This window comes from Schistocerca gregaria, chromosome 5 (assembly GCF_023897955.1).
Source record: "Schistocerca gregaria isolate iqSchGreg1 chromosome 5, iqSchGreg1.2, whole genome shotgun sequence".
Taxonomy (NCBI): domain Eukaryota; kingdom Metazoa; phylum Arthropoda; class Insecta; order Orthoptera; family Acrididae; genus Schistocerca; species Schistocerca gregaria.
Genome location: NC_064924.1, coordinates 489,600,157 through 489,620,184, shown reverse-complemented (window position 1 = coordinate 489,620,184; position 20,028 = coordinate 489,600,157). Strand labels below are relative to the sequence as shown.

General features: G+C 43.9%; 1 protein-coding gene across 2 annotated transcripts in view; it reads left to right on the top strand.

Moving 5' to 3' along the window:
* The first annotated feature begins 554 nt into the window (after positions 1-554).
* The window catches only part of LOC126272717 (asparagine synthetase [glutamine-hydrolyzing]-like), a 230,219-nt gene continuing 210,745 nt past the window's right edge, over positions 555-20,028 (top strand). The window contains exon 1 of one of the 2 annotated variants that reach the window (XM_049975754.1): positions 555-728. The gene's annotated coding sequence lies outside the window, so the exon portion shown is untranslated. Of the gene's footprint in view, positions 729-19,946; positions 20,009-20,028 lie in introns of those variants that run through there. The other variant, XM_049975753.1, reaches the window with a different exon arrangement.

Below are 20,028 nucleotides of genomic sequence, written 5' to 3'. Positions count from 1 at the left end.
GCGTCGCTGCGGTCCGGTCCCAGGTCGACGGACACGTGCACCTTCCGCCGACCACTGGCGACAACATCGATGTACTGTGGAGACCTCACGCCCCACGTGTTGAGCAATTCGGCGGTACGTCCACCCGGCCTCCCGCATGCCCACTATACGCCCTCGCTCAAAGTCCGTCAACTGCACATACGGTTCACGTCCACGCTGTCGCGGCATGCTACCAGTGTTAAAGACTGCGATGGAGCTCCGTATGCCACGGCAAACTGGCTGACACTGGCGGCGGCGGTGCACAAATGCTGCGCAGCTAGCGCCATTCGACGGCCAACACCGCGGTTCCTGGTGTGTCCGCTGTGCCGTGCGTGTGATCATTGCTTGTACAGCCCTCTCGCAGTGTCCGGAGCAAATGTGGATGGTCTGACACACCGGTGTCAATGTGTTCTTTTTTCCATTTGCAGGAGTGTAGTTCACTTCGGTCGCGGCGGTCTACTTACAGTTCCCGGAAACGAGGAACGATCGGTTCATAGTTCATTAGTTCACTTCGGTCGCGGCGGTCACTTTGGCAGTTCTCTTTCCAGCCTCGGTCGTGTGCGCGTCGCAGTCTCGTTCTCTCTCGGCCGCACTCGTTGTTCTTCGCATGACCACCTGTCTCAGTTCCACTGCCGACTGCTCCTAGTTAGTTCAGTATCTAGTTGTTCGTTCCGTTCACTGCGCTCGCCTATTTTACGTGTGTTCCAAAAGTGTTCTTCCATTAACTTTAATAATGCAACATAAAAACCTAATTTTTACTAAGCGTGTGACTCAAGTATGAGAAAACCACATTTTATTATATGCTTCCATAAAGTCTCTACTTCGCCTTCGCCTACGAACTCAGCGACAACGAGAAGTATATATAGGGTGTAAACGATTATTGTTTACAACATGGCATAACTATGTAGTGGAAGTCGAAACGAAGAATTTTATACGAGACACTTGTGGTCTATTAAGTTGGGAAACAGCCACCAACAGGTTTACAAGACTACGTGAGCTACAGCAGCCAGCCCATGCGCGTCGCGTGAGATTTTCATGTTCTCTTCTCCAGCTCTCTACACATCGTCATCGATTGTTTCGCAATTGTTGCTTGCATTAGCTTGTTATTTCTTCATTGCCTAATTGTTACATGTTTGTCTGTTTGTTGTATCTGCTCGTAACGGACAACACATCCTACGTAATTGGCGAGCAGTCCGTACTCGAGGCCGGGTTTTCCATGCGCCACCCTATATTGTTTCCCTGCGATCAGCCACACAACGCTACAGTTGGCTAAACGAGAGGATCTGCAGAATCACAGAAATTACTTCTAAAAGTGTGTAAGAATTCTGTAATGAATAAAAACTCTATACTCCAGGGGGGAGGCAAGTGGCCCCCTCTTGGTGCCCTCCATCCTTCAGTCACCTACACTACTAGTTTTCAGTTTTTCATAAGAACCATATACCAAGCACAAATGAACGGTGAACGAGTAAAAATGAACGGTTCCCAAAAAAGAACGATCAGCAGTGAACTAGTTCCCAAGGTAGTTTGCCCATCTGTAACGCGTACACCATAATTACCCTACCACGTGAACATTTGGGATTTCACTCATCTGGTATGAGACGTTCCAGGGGGCCGCCCACTGTGGGCCGAATCGCACAATAACCCTAAGTTCGGCGGGGGCGGCGGTGGGGTGGGTGGACTGCTGTGGCCTGTTGTGGGGTTGTGAACCACAGAGGGCTATGGTGGGCCGAAACATCATCGTCGTTTCTAGGTCCCCGGCTTAAATACACAAGGTATGGTTTGGCAAGCACGAAGACAAGTTTCAGAAATTCTAACGCCGTGTACGGCGACTCTAATCGAATACAGTCAGTGAGATTCCAGGCCGAATATTCTAGACACCACTGCAAACCGGTTTGTCAGTGGACAGGTCAATCGCAAGGGGTGCCCTGAACTCTGCCCCCTTTTTTGTGAGTCGGTTATTAATTATCCTTGTGATCAATGAAGCATCAGTTGCACAATGGGTTGATGATAACAATCAATCCTCGGCTGTCAGTGCCTATCTGACGATTGCTCGGAACTCAGATTCTGTCTTCTTTCTAGGACGACCCCTTCCTTCTTGACGCTATGTTGGACCCTCGTTCACCCATTCCTGCTAATATCGTCGATTATTGGCATTGTTCCTAATCAAAAATCGAGCAATTCGCCGATTACTGCGACCGGCTTCTTTGACCCAGCTACACGTGCTCTCGCAAATACAGACATCTGCATATATTACTCGCATGCCTCTTTACGAGGCATAGTTATACGGAATGAAATTCGCAAGGACTTCATGTCCTGATATCGACATATCTCTACTTTACTGTTCTAGTCAGCTAAGCGGTGAAATTGTGCTGCATCAACAAAAATGGTTCACATGGCTCTGAGCACTATGGGACTTAACATCTGAGGTTATTAGTCCCCTAGAACTTAGAACTACTTAAACCTAACTAACCTAAGGACATCACACACATCCATGCCCGAGGCAGGATTCTAACCTGCGACTGCGGCCGCGCGGTTCCGGACTGAGGCACCTAGAACCGCTCGGCCACCGCGGCCGGCCGCATCAGCGTACATTCACCCATCGGCGACCAGAGTTTACAATTTTGTGTTTCCCGTCGATACCTGTATAATATCACTGTGACCAGTTAGCGGAATTCTGTGGTGTGCCTTTTTTTTGTCGTAAGAGTTGATGTATCTGTTAGTTTACTTTTATAAGCTTGAGTTTTGCAATTTCTGCACTTTGGGTGTCTGTATCAGCATGATCATAATTGTATTTCCTAATTAACTGGCCTCCCTTGTGACCAGTAGGTCCGCTATTAATACATTTACCAAACAGTGGGACAAGACGGTCAGTGCTTTCATGGAAAAAATGTTTGCGGTTGCCTACGGAACCATGTTCGTACCCAGGCGTGTACCTCTTCGTCCGAAGCCAATCGACGTCAAAAATGTCTTTCTTCAGGGATCCAAAGATATGGAAATCGGGTGGGGGGACATTGGGACTGTATGGAACATGAGGTAGTCCGTCTCGCTACTAATCGCGATGACGTAATCCACCGAATGCGTGCTCTTCACTTGACGTTACATGGATAATTGAATGCCTTTCTGTATTCAATGGCCTACAGAGCCAGGTCGTATATTCTGGGTACAGTAAGGCATGGTATGTCTTCTTCATATGTATTATACATTAATCAATATTCTTTAAATGGTTTCTTTCATTGATATAAATGACCGTGCTGATCGGCGGAACCACACTTCATAGGAAAATTTTCTTGTAATGGAAAATAAATTTTAGTTTCTTCTTACGTGCAGTGGGATCATTTAGCCTGCTTAGTCCAGGAGGAACTGCCTTGAAAAATCGTATAGCTCGCGTACATATACAAGGATAATTGCTTTTTCTGTTTCATAAAAAACAATAACACATCGCGTCGTTAGATACCATCGGCCACAGATGCAATTTGAAAGCTCTGCAGCGTAAGATTAAAATATATTCCATTATACCGTTTCCTCTTAAGGTCAATTAATACCTTCAACCAAAATTTAAGATTTTTTACTCTTTCAAACTCCTATGTTCACTTTAATGTTGAATACACTTCTAATCTAAAACTATTACTTTACTTCCAATCTTCACAGATTCTGTTATTGGGAGTAAAGCTCGTTTAACCGCACTGTTCTAAGATTACTCTTGAAATACCACAAAAATCAAATTTCAGATCAATTAATTAAATGAAAATGGCTCTGAGCACTATGGGACTTAACTTCTGAGGTCATCAGTCCCATAGAACTTAGAACTACGTAAACCTAACTAACCAAAGGACATCACACACACCCATTCCCGAGGCAGGATTCGAACCTGCGGATCCAGACTGTAGCGCCTAGAACCGTTTGGCCACCCCGGCCGACAATTAAATGAAACTATTTTGCTCTATTGTTAGAAGTTAGTCACTTTAGAGAAGGTAATTTTCTCCTTATTCTAATTTTCCAAAATTCTAATGGAGACACTTCTTCACCAATCGATAAAAATTTCAATACAAGTCCCAACATGTACCATAATTCCAAAAATATCTTGCTCGCTAATCATTTCAAAGTAGCGTTCAATGATCAGCAAAAAGTTAAGATTTCAAGTGCTTTCCTTCGGTTGAATTCATCAGCCACAGGTTTATCAATGTTATTCCGAATAAGTAAAACTGAAATAATTAATGTCTTGCTCGTTGGTACAAACACTAAACTACTCAACAAATGTAGTTATCACACATGCAAAATCACACTCATTTTATCTAGAAGACAATGGAATAGCCATATAGCGGTCATTACTAACTCAGTTCTAGGCGCTACAGTCTGGAACGGCGCGACCGCTACGGTCGCAGGGTCGAATCCTGCCTCGGGCGTGGATGTGTGTGACGTCCTTAGGTTAGTTAGGTTTAAATAGTTCTAAGTTCTAGGGGACTGATGACCTCAGAAGTTAAGTCCCATAGCGCTCAGAGCCATTTGAACCATTACTAGCTCATGACTTTCTGTGAAGTGATACATTTACATAGCTTCATTTCAAACAATAACTTCAGATGGTGACAGCGTTGGCACGATATTCTCTTCGTCGCAGACAGTCGGCAATCCGGTGTAATGTGACCCGCACTGCCAACTGTTGCGTCAGTGGAACAGCGCTGGATCACGTGCCAGGATCTCCGTGCGACGCGGAAAAAAAATAAACGTCTTAGTACACAACTTTTACGGAAAAAGACACATTTAAATCGTATCCTTCTCTGGCCTACCTATTGTCACTCAAGTGGAAACCAGGGCGGTGCACCGACCGAGGTGGCGCAGTTGTTAGCACACTGGACTCGCATTCGGGAGGACGACAGTTCAATCCCGTCTCCGGCCATCCTGATTTAGGTTTTCCGTGAGTTCCCTAAATCACTTCAGGCAAATGCCGGGATGGTTCCACTGAAAGGGCACGGCCGATTTCCTTCCCCATCCTTCCCTCACCCGAGCTTGCGCTCCGTCTCTAATGACGTCGTTGTCGACGGGACGTTAAACGCTAATCTCCTCCTCCCTCCCCCAGGGCCGTGCTAATCACTAAAATCTGGAGCACCACACTTCTCTCACGGTGGAGTCCATGTAATCACAGTTACGATGATTACTTTAAAATTAGTCAGTTTACTTATCTGCGCCCCCCCCCCCCCCCTCGTCTCGTTTTCATTTGACTACCCCCCCCCCCCCCAAATTATACACTGAAGTGCAAAATATAACTGGTATAGGCATGCGTATTCAGGCAGAATACGGTGATGTGGTCGGCAGCGCTTGTATAAGACAAGTGTCTGGCGTAGTTGTTAGATCGGTTACTGCTGCTACAATGGCAGGTTATCAACATTCAAGTCAATTTGAAAGTGATGTTATACTGGCGAACGAGTGATGGGGCACAGCATCTCCGAGGGAGCGAAGAAGCGAGGATCTTACGGTACAACCATTTCACGAGTGTACCGTAAATATCAGAAATCCGCTAAAACATCAGATCCGCGACACGATCCTGCAAGAACGGGACCAACGACTCCTGAAGAGAATCGTTCAACGTGACAGAAGTGCAACCTTCTGCAAATTGCTGCAGATTTCAATGCTGGGCCATCAACCAGTGTCAGCGTGCGAACCAATCAACGAAACATCGTCGATATGGTCTTTCGGAGCCGAAGGCCCGCTGGTGTACCCTTGATGACTGTACGACACAAAGCTTTACGCCTCGCCTGGGCCCGACATTGGACTGTTGATGACTAAAAACATGTTGCCTGATCGGACGACACTCGATTCAAATTGCGTCGAGCGAATGGACGTGTACGGGTATGGAAGCAACCTCATGAATCCATGGACCCTGCAGGTCAGCAGCGGATTGTTCAAGTTGTTGGAGGCTCTGTAGCGGTGCGGGGGCGTGTGCAGTTGAAGTGATATGGGAAACCTGATACGTCTAGATACAATTCTGATAGGTGATACGTACGTAAACGCCCTGTCTGATCACCTGCATCCATTCATGTCTATTGTGCATTCCGGCAGACTTGGGCAATTCCAGCTGAACAATGCGACACACCACACGTCCAGAAATGCTTCAGAGCGGCTCCAGGAACACTCTTCTGAGTTTAAACACTTCCGCTGGCCACCAAACTCCCCAGACATAAACATAATTGAACGTATCTGGGATAACTTGCTGTTCAGAAGAGATCTCCACCCCCTCGTACTCTTACGGATTTATGGACGGCCCTGCAGGATTCATGGTGTCAATTCCCTCCAGCACTACTTCAGACATTAGTCGAGTCCATTTGTGTTGCGGCACTTCTGCGTGCTTGCAGGGGCCCTACACCATATGCGGTACCTGTTTCTTTGGCTCTTCAGTGTAGGTACATGCTTACATTGGCCAAAACGTTTTAATGAATTGCTGTAGTTTGCAGTTGATGTCCTTTCTATTTCTTAAACTGTGTGGCAACTATGGCACTGGCCAAACGGATGGCTCACGGGTAATGAAAGCGAGGGAGTCTCCATAGTTATTGTTAGTTGTCCGTCTGGTACAGTTCTGTTGACCATCGAACACTCGATGCGCTGAACCAGTGAGTGAACAGGGGGAACGTTGGTGAGCAGCTGCCGCCCTGTGACTGCCGTAGACCGTTGCCAAGAGATTAGCTGCCCTCTGTAGTAAAGAACTGAGTGAACGGATCAACGAGGAACTTAAAACGAGTGTCATGGGACGTCCGCCCAGAACAAATCCAACGAACAATAACGAACAAAATGAGAGAAAAAAAAGAGCCCGGACACGCTTTATCCATACAGCACACGCTACGTGATAAGCGCTTTCTCGGGGCCGCATATCTCTGTATATTTTTTCGGGGGAAAATAAACCATCAGCATTTTCAAATGAAATAATTCCACTGTTAGGCATTATGTGCGCTCATGACTGAGCAGTTCCTTAAAGCACTGGAAATAATAGAAATTGTACGTATTTTCGAATATTTGAAGAATAAATTCGAAATAATTACATTTCATGATTGAGTGGATACAAATGTCATAATCAACATTATAAAGGAATTCAAACTCGGCAATAAAACAACAGAAACAATAAAACGAACATTTACAAATGTAATACCGAGAATAAAATTCATGAGGGAACCATCAGAACCTTTTGAAATAGAGTCGAGTGTAAGACAGGGAGATAGTTTATGACCTCTGCATTCTAAAATAGGTTAGAGAAACCAGAGAGAGCTTTGGCAAAATCTGGGAATTTGTGGTAAGTTCTTATGGGACTAAACTGCTGAGGTCATCGGTCCCTAGGCTTGCACACTACTTAATCTAAAGTAAACTAACTTACGCTAAGGACAGCACATACACCCATGCCCGAGGGAGGGCTCGAATCGCGCGGCCCAGCGAAAGTGTTGTGTGCCAAGCTAGAGGTGCACAACAAATACCGCGAGAGGCCGGCACCAAACTAGCACAATCATTCGTCCCATGATGCAGTCTCCAGATGGCGCTCAAAAACCAGAACTCTTTCTGCTCCTGCACCAGTTGCTTTAGTGCAATGTGTACGCTCACTGACAGTGAAGATAACAGTCATAGAAAGGGCTATCAATCGCAGACTACTTTCTTTCCACATAGTACTGTGGATATGCAAATCCTTCACCATCAAGCTCCAAAATACGACGCTCTGCTGTCATTCGCATAGTTCCACACCAGCATTTAGACAGTACCGTTCAATCACCATCCTACTTCGTTTTTTTCACATTAGTCGTCTGGCAGGTTTTAAGCGGCGCTCCACGAATTCCTCTCCTCTACCAAACTCTTCATCTCAGAGTAGCACTTGCAACCTAATTCCTCAGTTATTTGCTGGTTGCATCTCAATCTCTCTTTTCCCCTACCGTTTTTACCCTCTACAGCTCCCTCTAGTACCATGGAAGTTATACTGCGGTGTCTTAATAGCTGTCCTATCATCCTGTCTTTTCTTCTTGTCAGTATTTGCCACATATTCCTCGCCGATCCTGCAGAGAACTTCCTCTTTCCTTACCGTATCAATCCACCTAATTTTCAACATTCTTCTGCTCCTTCTTTCATACGAAATTGCACCCCAGACTGTAATGCCAGGAGCACGTCCAATGTGACTAGCACGCAGACACGCTTTTAGGCCCTCAGCTGGCCTCCTACTAACCAACGCAAGGCCGTCACTGACACCGAGGCAGAACCAGCTTTCATCAGAAAGGCCTCCAAACTTTCCGTCGAATGAGCTCTCACTTAATATCACTGAAGTCGCAAATGCCGATGATTTGGTGTCAGTGGAATGCATACGACAGGGCGTCTGGTTGCTTGTTGCATGAATCTACATTAATAACCGGTGTAGCCGCCAGAATGTGGAAGGCAGGCATCTCGTGGCTGTCCCATACACCATGATTGCAAATTTGTACACCAGTCTGATGACTCGACCTGTTGTGCTGCCATTCATGGTCAGCATTCCAGTGGACGTTTTCCAACCTTGCCGTTGGTGGGGAGGCTTGCGTGCCTCAGCGATACAGATGGCCGTACCGTAGGTGCAACCACAACGGAGGGGTATCTGTTGAGAGGCCAGACAAACGTGAGGTTCCTGAAGAGGGGCAGCAGCCTTTTCAGTAGTTGCAGGGCCAACAGACTGGATGATTGACTGATCTGGCCTTGTAACAATAACCAAAACAACCTTGCTGTGCTGGTACTGCGAACGGCAGTAATTTTTCCCGAGGGCATGCAGCTTTACTGTATGATTAAATGATGATGGCATCCTCTTGGGTAAAATATTCCGGAGGTAAAATAGTCCCCCATTCGGATCTCCGGCCGGGGACTACTCAAGAGGATGTCGTTATCAGGAGAAAGAAAACTGGCGTTCTACGGGTCGGAGCGTGGAATGTCAGATCCCTTAATCGGGCAGGTAGGTTAGAAAATTTAAAAAGGGAAATGGATAGGTTAAAGTTAGATATAGTGGGAATCAGTGAAGTTCGGTGGCAGGAGGAACAAGACTTCTGGTCAGGTGACTACAGGGTTATAAACACAAAATCAAATAGGGGTAATGCAGGAGTAGGTTTAATAATGAATAGGAAAATAGGAATGCGGGTAAGCTACTACAAACAACATAGTGAACGCATTATTGTGGCCAAGATAGATACGAAGCCCACACCTACTACAGTAGTACAAGTTTATATGCCAACTAGCTCTGCAGATGACGAAGAAATTGAAGAAATGTATGATGAAATAAAAGAAATTATTCAGATAGTGAAGGCTGACGAAAATTTAATAGTCATGGGTGACTGGAATTCGGTAGTAGGAGAAGGGAGAGAAGGAAACGTAGTACGTGAATATGGACTGGGGCAAAGAAATGAAAGAGGAAGCCGCCTGGTAGAATTTTGCACAGAGCACAAATTAATCATAGGTAACACTTGGTTTAAGAATCATAAAAGAAGGCTGTATACATGGAAGAAGCCTGGAAATACTGACAGGTTTCAGATAGATTATATAATGATACGACAGAGATTTAGGAACCAGGTTTTAAATTGTAAGACATTTCCAGGGGCAGATGTGGACTCTGATCACAATCTGTTGGTTATGACCTGTGGATTAAAACTGAAGAAACTGCAAAAAGGTGGGAATTTAAGGAGATGGGACCTGGATAAACTAAAAGAACCAGGGGTTGTACGGAGTTTCAAGGAGAGCATAAGGGAGCAATTGACAGGAATGGGGGAAAGAAATACAATAGAAGAAGAATGGGTAGCTTTGAGGGATGAAGTAGTGAAGGCAGCAGAGGATCAAGTAGGTAAAAAGACGAGGGCTAGTAGAAATCATTGGGTAACAGAAGAAATATTGAATTTAACTGATGAAACGAGAAAATATAAAAATGCAGTAAATGAAGCAGGCAAAAAGGAATACAAACGTCTCAAAAATTAGATCGACAGGAAGTGCAAAATGGCTAAGCAGGGATGGCTAGAGGACAAATGTAAGGATGTAGAAGCTTATCTCACTAGGGATAAGATACTGCCTACAGGAAAATTAAAGAGACCTTTGGAGAAAAGAAGACCACTTGTATGAATATTAAGAGCTCAGATGGAAACCCAGTTCTAACCAAAGAAGGGAAAGCACAAAGGTGGAAGGAGTATATAGAGGGTCTATACAAAGGCGATGTACTTGAGGACAATATTATGGAAATGGAAGAGGATGTAGATGAAGATGAAATGGGAGATACGATACTGCGTGAAGAGTTTGACAGAGCACTGAAAGACCTGAGACGGAACAAGGGCCCTGGAATAGACAACATTCCATTGGAACTATTGACGGCCTTGGGAGAGCCAGTCCTGACGAAACTCTACCATTTGGTGAGAATGATGTATGAGACAGGCGAAATACCCTCAGACTTCAAGAAGAATATAATAATTCCAATCCCAAAGAAAGCTGGTGTTGACAGATGTGAGAATTACCGAACTATCACTTTAATAAGTCACAGCTGCAAAATACTAACGCGAATTCTTTACAGACGAATGGAAAAACTAGTAGATGCCGACCTCGGGGAAGATCAGTTTGGATTCCGTAGAAATGTTGGAACACGTGAGGCAGTACTGACCCTACGACTTATCTTAGAAGCTAGATTAAGGAAGGGCAAACCTACGTTTCTAGCATTTGCAGACTTAGAGAAAGCTTTTGACAATGTTGAATGGAATACTCTCTTTCAAATTCTGAAGGTGGCAGGGGTAAAATACAGAGAGCGAAAGGCTATTTACAATTTGTACAGAAACCAGATAGCAGTTATAAGAGTCGAGGGACATGAAAGGGAAGCAGTGGTTGGGAATGGAGTGAGACAGGGCTGTAGTCTATCCCCGATGTTCTTCAATTTGTATATTGAGCAAGCAGTGAAGGAAACAAAAAAAAAAAATCGGAGTAGGCATTAAAGTCCATGGAGCAAAAAATAAAAACTTTGAGGTTCACCGATGACATCGTAATTCTGTCAGAGACAGCAAAGGACTTGGAAGAGCAGTTGAACAGAATGGACACTGTATTGAAAGGAGGATATATGATGACCATCAACAAAAGCAAAACGAGGATAATGGAATGTAGTCGAATTAAGTCGGGTGATGCTGAGGGAATTAGATTAGGAAGTGAGACACTTAAAGTAGTAATGGAGTTTTGCTATTTGGGGAGCTAAATAACTGATGATGGTCGAAGTAGAGAGGATATAAAATGTAGACTGGGAGTGGCAAGGAAAGCCTTTCTGAAGAAGAGAAGTTTGTTAACATCGGGTATTGATTTAAGTGTCAGGAAGTCATTTCTTAAAGTATTTGTATGGAGTGTAGCCATGTATGGAAGTGAATCATGGACGATAAATAGTTTGGACAAGAAGAGATTAGAAGCTTTCGAAATGTGGTGCTACAAAAGAATGCTGAAGATTAGATGGGTAGATCACATAACTAATGAGGAAGTATTGAATCGGATTGGGGAGAAGAGAAGTTTGTGGCACAACTTGACCAGAAAAAGGGATCGGTTGGTAGGACATGTTCTGAGGCATCAAGGGATCACCAATTTAGTATTGGAGGGCAGCGTGGAGGGTAAAAATCGTAGAGGGAGACCAAGAGATGACTACACTAAGCAGATTCAGAAGGATGTAGGTTGCAGTAGGTACTGGGAGATGAAGAAGCTTGCACAGGATAGAGTAGCATGGAGAGCTGCATCAAACCAGTTTCAGGACTGAAGACCACAACAACAACAACAACGCCCGCCACATCCCACTGTTATAACCCAACATGCTCTACATTGTGTCGACATATTGGCCGACTAAGTGCAACTGGCATGGAACCCCATCCCGCAGACTGACTTCTGGCACATGTACAACACAGTGCATGCACGTTTGTGCACGTTTGCAGGCCTGCATTCCACATTCCGGCGGCTACACCGGTTGTTAATCTACCATCATTTCGCGTTTGTAATAGCTTATTTCGCTCTTGTATTAACATATAATCTTGCGACGTAAATTATTTACATATTTGACCTAGACAATTGTATTCCCGAAACTTCATTACTTAGCGGCTGGTCCCGGCGGAGGTTCGAGTCCTCTCTCGAGCATGGGTGTGTGTGTTTGTCCTTACGATAATTTAGGTTAAGTAGTGTGTAAGCTTAGGGACTTATGACCTTAGCAGTTAAGCCTCATAAGATTTCACACACATTTGAACGTTTCATTACTTCGCATTAATTATTTTTTTGGTGCTGAGAATTTTTTCTGTCAGTTTATTTAGTATTTCAAAAGGTTTTCGTCACCAAAAAAGTCTGAAAACCTCTGCTCTAGGAGACGAACCTCAAGCAATCCTGGAGGATGACGTCGCAGAAACCGAAGGTAATTCCATCAATTGAGTTTGTTTGGTAACATGCACAGCCCAAGAAGACGATCACTTAGTACCCACCACACATTCAATGAGAAACGTTGCTGATGTGGAGACTTATGCACACCGCATGGGACGGAGCCTAGATGATTCCAAACGAGAGCCATGGTAATTAAACTCACCATCACCAGTGAGACCTGTTTCGTATGCAAATAAAATGTTATCTTCAAACGAAGGGTTACCTACAGGTTGTTCTTGCATCCGCTGATAGAAGATTTTTCTACGTCCAAAGACGCCATCACTAAGACGAAGAACTTGTTGGAGGTAGTATGGGCACATTGCACTGCTGTGGCTCATTCCAGGAATTTGTGTTGCAAGTCTCCTTGTCGAAATTCCTGAAGAGTGTTCGCCTGTTTCCAACACTACGTCTTAAGAACAGGTGTAATTCGTGCATACTCACTTCCACAACATGTGCACAGTTCTCAGTTTCCCCGAGGATGTGCACAGTTCTGTTTCCCCGAGGCGTTGATAAACGTCCGACTTTTGGTGTGCGTTCGAGCAGGGTATGTCTCTTGGTGCAAGCGTGCAGCCTCCCGTACATTTGCCGTTAGCCCTACCACACGTAAAATAAATATCCGAATACTTGTCGTTATTCGAATCTTCCATGTTATCACCCACACTCGTAAAACGCAACTCACGCTCCGTAAAAGACTGACGTGATTGACACTATGTGTACTTCACTGTCACATCCATTCTGGATATAAAACTCCACTTTTCTAAAGTGTTAACAAAGACCACACCATGGACCGATATGCGGTGTTTACACAGAATTACGTCAATAGTGGCCGCTAACCACAAAGACGCAGTTATCTCGCAAACGGTTCGTTTGCGGAGCTATGTCTACTGGGACAGTTTTTTGCTCCTAGTATCCTGCATGCATTTACGACATTAATTATGATACGGCAGGTACAAAAAATTATCATGCTTGATTTCGGTGTTTCCATGAGTCACTCAAAGTATAAATTTAATTTAGAAAATGGGCAGTTCGGAACCGACCAATAGATCACAAAGCACAGGGTGATCAAAAAGTCAGTATAAATTTGAAAACTTAATAAACCATGGAATAATGTAGATAGAAAGGTAAAAATTGACACACATGTTTGGAATGACATGGAGTTTTCTTAGAACAAAAAAAAAGTTCACAAAATGTCCGACAGATGGCGCTGGACAGAAAAACTGCTACGGTGACAGGTGAGAGGTACGCCATTATGTTACAGAATCGCATCATCCCCAGCCTGGCTGATAAACACCTGCTGGAACGTACGATGTTTATGCAGGATGGCGCTCCACCTCATATTGCTAGACGCGTGAAAGATCTCTTGCGCGCGTCGTTTAGTGATGATTGCGTGCTCAGCCGCCACTTTCGTCATGCTTGGCCTCCCAGGTCCACAGACCTCAGTCCGTGCGATTATTGGCTTTGGGGTTACCTGAAATCGCAAGTGTATCGTGATCGACCGACATCTCTAGGGATGCTGAAAGACAACATCCGACGCCAGTGCCTCACCATAACTCCAGAAATGCTTTACAGTGCTGTTCACAGCATTATTCCTCGACTGCAGCTACTGTTGAGGAATAATGGTGGACATATTGAGCATTTCCTGTAAAGAACATAATCTTTGCTTTGTCTTATTTTGTTATGCTACTTATTGCTATTCTGATCAGATGAAGCGCCATCTGTCGGACATTTTTTGAACGTTTGTATTTTTTGGTTCTAATAAAACCCCATGTCATTCCAAGCATGTGTGTCAATTTTTACCTCCCTATCTACATTATTCCGTGATTTATTCATCATTTTTGATCATTATTGGGGCTGAAGGGCGAACCGATGCTACAGAAGCTGTTCTGTGTCAGATGTTATTGAAGAGCTGTGCAGGTCGTTCTTGGTGAACGTATGAGTCTGTAGTCGCCGATGTGTCGAGAAAGGTGGTAAGGAGACATTACAAGTAAGTAGATTCAATTAATACCTAGAGACCAGCATAGTACAACAACGGTGATCTAATTCAATTCCTTCCTCTGCTACAATAACAATTTAGAGTACACGGTCTGTCAAAGAACTGGAGCGCCCAGAAGGGGAGGAGGACCCGAAATGCAGTGAAACTTCACGGATTTTACAAAAGTACAGGATTACAAAATCGACTCAAATCTACAAAATATGACGTTGCACGTTTGGGACAGACCTGTGGATATTGCTGCCCGTGGGAGGACCTCACCATCACGCAGCAGGTCCATGAAAACAGGTGCCATTTGTGATGGGGCATGGTCCTGTTGAAAAATGGTATCATTATACTGTCGCAATGTAGGATGTCCATAACTTATTGCTGTGCCATCAGAGTTCCCTCAATCACTACCATCTGTGCCTTGAGTCATACCCGATGGTTCCAGGAGCAACACCGCTGCCCCTCTCCAGGACATTGAAAGAACAGTAACTCTCTGCAGCTCACTGCCATATTCGCCAGTAGTTGTATTTTTTGGTAGTGCAGAATTGCGATTCATCGAGATCGTTCATCACCAGTCCATGCTCCCTCGTCATGGCACCACTCCAGATGTTTTAGTGGTTTTTTGATGATTTCTCGTATTTGCGGGGAAAAGTTTTGTTGAATGACACAATAATACGTAAAATAACACTAAAAAATCACACCATAAGTTTGCACTTCAAACTACCATTTGACTGGACTAGTTCTCAGCATGAGGCATGACGTTTTAATTTGATGTTGTAGTGGTCTTCAGTTCTGAGACTGGTTTGATGCAGCTCTCCATGCTACCCTATCCTGTGCAAGCTTCTTCATCTCCCAGTACTTACTGCAACCTACAATCTTCTGAATCTGCTGAGTGTAGTCATCTCTTGGTCTCCCTCTACGATTTTTACCCTCCACGCTGCCCTCCAATGCTAATTTGTGATCCCTTGATGCCTCAGAACATGTCCTACCAACCGGTCCCTTCTTCTTGTCAAGTTGTACCATAAACTACTCTTCTCCCCAATTCTATTCAATACCTCCTCATTAGTTATGTGATCTACCCATCTAATCTTCAGCATTCTTCTGTAGCACCACATTTCGAATGCTTCTATTCACTTCTTCTCTAAACTATTTATCGTCCACGTTTCACTTCCATACATGGGTACACTCCATACAAATAATTTCAGAAACGAACTTAAATCTATACTCGATGTTAACAAATATCTCTTCCTCAGAAACGCTTTCCTTGCCATTGCCAGTCCACGTTTTACATCCTCTCTACTTCGATTAACATCAGTTATTTTGCTCCCCAAATAGCAAAACTCCTTTACTACTTTGTCTCATTTCCTAGTCTAATTCAGGCAGCATCATCCGATTTAATTCGACTACATTCCATTATCCTCGTTTTGCTTTTGTTGCTGTTCATCTTATATTCACCTTTCAAGACACTGTCCATTCCGTTCAACTGCTCTTCCACGTCCTTTGCCGTCTCTGACAGGATTGCAATGTCATCAGCGAACCTCAAAGTTTTTATTTCTTCTCCATGGATTTTAATTTCTACTCCGAATTTTTCTTTTGTTTTCTTTACTGCTTGCTCAGTATACATACTGAATAACATCGGAGATAGGCTACAGCTCTGTCTGACTCCCTTCCCAACCACTGCTTCCCTTTCATGCCCATCGGCTCTTATAACAGCCATCTGGTTTCTTTACAAATTGTAAATAGCATTTCGCTCCATGTATTTTACCCCTACCAACTTCAGAATTTGAAAGAGAGTGTTCCAGTCAACAATGTCAAAAGCTTTCTCTAAGTCTAAAAATGCTAGAAACGTTGGTTTGCCTTTCCTTAATATTTCTAAGATAAGTCGTAAGGTCAGTATTGCCTCGTGTGTTCCAATATTTCTACGGAATCCAAACTGATCTTCCACAAGGTCGGCTTCTACCAGTTTTCCCATTCGTCTGTAAAGAATTCGTGTTAGTATATTGCAGCCGTTGGTTATTAAACTGATATTTTCACAACTGTCAACACCTGCTTTCTTTGGAATTGGAATTATTGTATTCTTCTTGAAGTCTGATGGTATTTCGTCTGTCTCATACATCTTGCTCACCAGATGGTAGAGTTTTGTCAGGGTTCTCCCAAGGCTATCAATAGTTCTAATGGAATGTTGTCTACTCTCGGGGCCTTGCTTCGAGCCGGCCGGGGTGACCCAGCGGTTCTAGGCGCTACAGTCTAGAACCGTTCGACAGCTACGGTCGCAGGTTCGAATCCTGCCTGGGGCATGGATGTGTGTGATGTCCTTAGATTAGTTAGGTTTAAGTAGTTCTTAGTTCTAGGGGACTGATGACATCAGAAGGTAAGTCCCATAGTGCTCAGAGCCATTTGAACCATTTTGAACATTGTTTCGACTTAGGTCTTTCAGCGCTCTGTCAAACTCTTCACGCAGTATCATATCTCCCATTTCATCTTCATCGACAATCTCTTCCATTTCCATAACATTGTCCTCAAGAACATCGCCCTTGTATAGATCCTCTATATACTCCTTCCAACTTTCTGCTTTCCCTTCTTTGCTTAGAACTGGGTTTCCATCTGAGTTCTTGATATTCATGCAAGTGGTTCTCTTTCCTCCAACGGTCTCTTTAATTTTCCCGTAGGCAGCATCTACCTTACCCCTAATGATATACGCCTCTACATCCTTACATTTGTCCTCTAGCCATCCTTGCTTAGCCATTTTGCAGTTCCTGTCGATCTAATTTTTGAGACGTTTGTACTCCTTTTTGCCTGCTTCATTTACAGCATTTTTGTATTTTCTTCTTTCATCAATTAAATTCAATATCTCTTCTGTTACCCAAGGATTTCTATGAGCCCTCGTCTTTTTAACTACTTGATCCTCTGATGCCTTCACTATTTCATCCCTCAAAGCTACCCATTCTTCTTATACTGTATTTCTTTCCCCGATTCTTGTCAATCGTTCCCTAACGCTCTCCCTGAAACTCTCTACAACCTCTGGTTTTGTCAGTTTATCCAGACCCCATCTCCTTAAATTCCCACCTTTTTGCAGCTTCTTAAGTTTTAATCTACAGTTCATAACCAATAGATTGTGGTCAGAGTCCACATCTTCCCCTGGAAATATCTTATAATTTAAAACCTGGTTCCTAAATCTCTGTCTTACCAATACATAATCTATCTGAAACCTTCCATTCTTCTTCTAGTTACTACTTTGCGCACCCCCTTCCCTTACAGAATTGCAACTGATTGGCATAAAAATTTAAAATTGTTGCTGCTGTTCTGTATTGAGGTGTTGTACAAGTTGGGCGACTCTATTGATTTAATTCACGTTGACTCCATTCGCTTGATTTCAATAAATTAATTTTAGTTGGCATATATTCCTACGACAAGGTAAACCACGATTCTCCCTCAAAACAATTTCGCCAGCGACACTATTGTCACATACTTCAAGGAAGAATCAGTGGTTGTACTGTTCGTACTAACAGGGACAAGGATCAGTGACGATGAAAATTTGAGTCAGACCTGGACCAAATACTTAAGATAAGCAGGATATCTAGCTTAGAGTCCTGGTCTGTCGCTACTTTTCATTTGTCACTACATATTTCATTGACATAGACCGTGGTTACACAACAGTTCTGTGCCGACGAAGGACAGTTCGCAACTGATCCGGTATCTCTTATCTCGACAACACTTATTTCCTTTTCAGTGTGGCATTAACTTCCGGGTAGCGTGTCCTTCAATTCGCTCCAATAACGGCAGACGAATCGCAATTTTAAATGCTTTGTACTGCGTAATTTCCGTCAGACATTGGAAATGTTTATATCACCGTATCTGAAACGTCAAGAATTACTACATTTTTTTCAAAACACAGCAAAGTTAGTAACTTTTACATACATACATACTCCGCAAGATACCATACGGTGCGTGGCGGAGGGTACCTTGTACCACTACTAGTCATTTCCTTTCCTATTCCGTTCGCCAAAGGAACGAAGGAAAATCGACTATCTATACGCATCCGTACAAACCTAAGTTTCTCTTATCTTGTCTTCACTGTCTTTAAGCGAAATGTGAATGAAATTCGGGTATTATGGGATTGTCGGGCAATACGGAATATCGAGATCTCTTCATACGTCAAGTGGTTTAACCAAGCAGAAGACACATGGTATACGTTAAAACGTTCTCATGATGCTCTGTAGCAAGTCCAGTTCGTCTCCGGAGTCGTTTACGTTACGGTGAGAAAAACTATTTCCGTAGTATGAAAAAAAATTTGGAGGTAAAAAATGTGCAATAATTATTGAAAATGTAGACTAACAATTAAAAGCATGAAATTTGTAATTAAAGAGTGTTTATGTATTGTCACATTTTTGGCTGTGGACACACTTGATTCTTTTGTTATGTTGTGAATCCAGAAATAGCTTGTCAAGCAATATGGAATTCCAGATATTCCTTAAAACCCACATAAACTGACGCTCATCGACCGTGAGGCCGCTGGACAAAACACTGGAACAGGGGCCGTCAAACGCCTCAGTCCCGCCCCTATGCAACTGTTTTGAGACAGGGCAACGGCCTTGCCACAGTGGATACACCGGTTCCCGTGAGATCACCGAAGATAAGCGCTGTCGGGCGTGGCCGGCACTTGGATGCGCTGTTGCCACTTTTCGGGGTGCACTCAGCTTCGTGATGGCAATTGAGGAGCTACTCGACCGAATAGTAGCGGCTCTGGTCAAAGAAAATCATCATAACGACCGGGAGGGCGGTGTGCTGACCACACGCCCCTCCTATCCGCGTCCTCATCTGAGGATGATACGGCGGTCGGATGGTCCCGATGGGCCACTTGTGGCCTGAAGACGGAGTGCACATAATCTGTATAGGTGCTCATAACGAAGATTAGATTGGATACGCATGCAAACAGATGAATGTAGAGCGAATAACTACTGCTGCATTAACAAATAATTGTTTGAGCACCTTGTTTTGTCAGATTTATTATTTATTTTTTCTATCGTAGACAAGTAATTCTTTTAAGAGTTTAAATTAAGAGCAGTGTCAGAATTGTATTTCGTCTATATGAAATCTGTTTTCCTATTTTTTTTCAAATTCACATGAGTCTCGGCGATTTAACGACCCTATTCCATATTTCCCGATTATTCCGTATTGTGATGTGTACAGGGTGAACATTACTTAAAACCCGCAAATTGCCGGGACGGATACCTGACTGGAAGTGAATGAAAAAAGGTCCTATGAAAATGCGTCCGGAAACGCATCGTTGCCACGGTAGGTGGCGCTGTCGAATGAAAGTTCCTCTGATAACAGGCCGTGTGTTCCATGTGGGTTTCAGACTGTGTGATCGACACAGCGTGCTGTGAGCAGCAGCACGAGTCGGTATACATGTCGGGAACAAGCGGAGACGGTGTTTGTGTACTGCCAAGCTGCTGGATAAGGCCGCACCGCTATACGAAAACAAGAACCCTCGCAGACAACAATCATATCACGCAACATTTGAAGCCGTGTTTGGGCGTTTGTGTGAACACGGGTCCAGTCAGACAGAGTGTGCGTATGCCAGGTTTGGAGGATTAGGTTCTATCAGACGAATCCTATTACAAGCCCCAGGTAAGTGGCCCGCGAATATG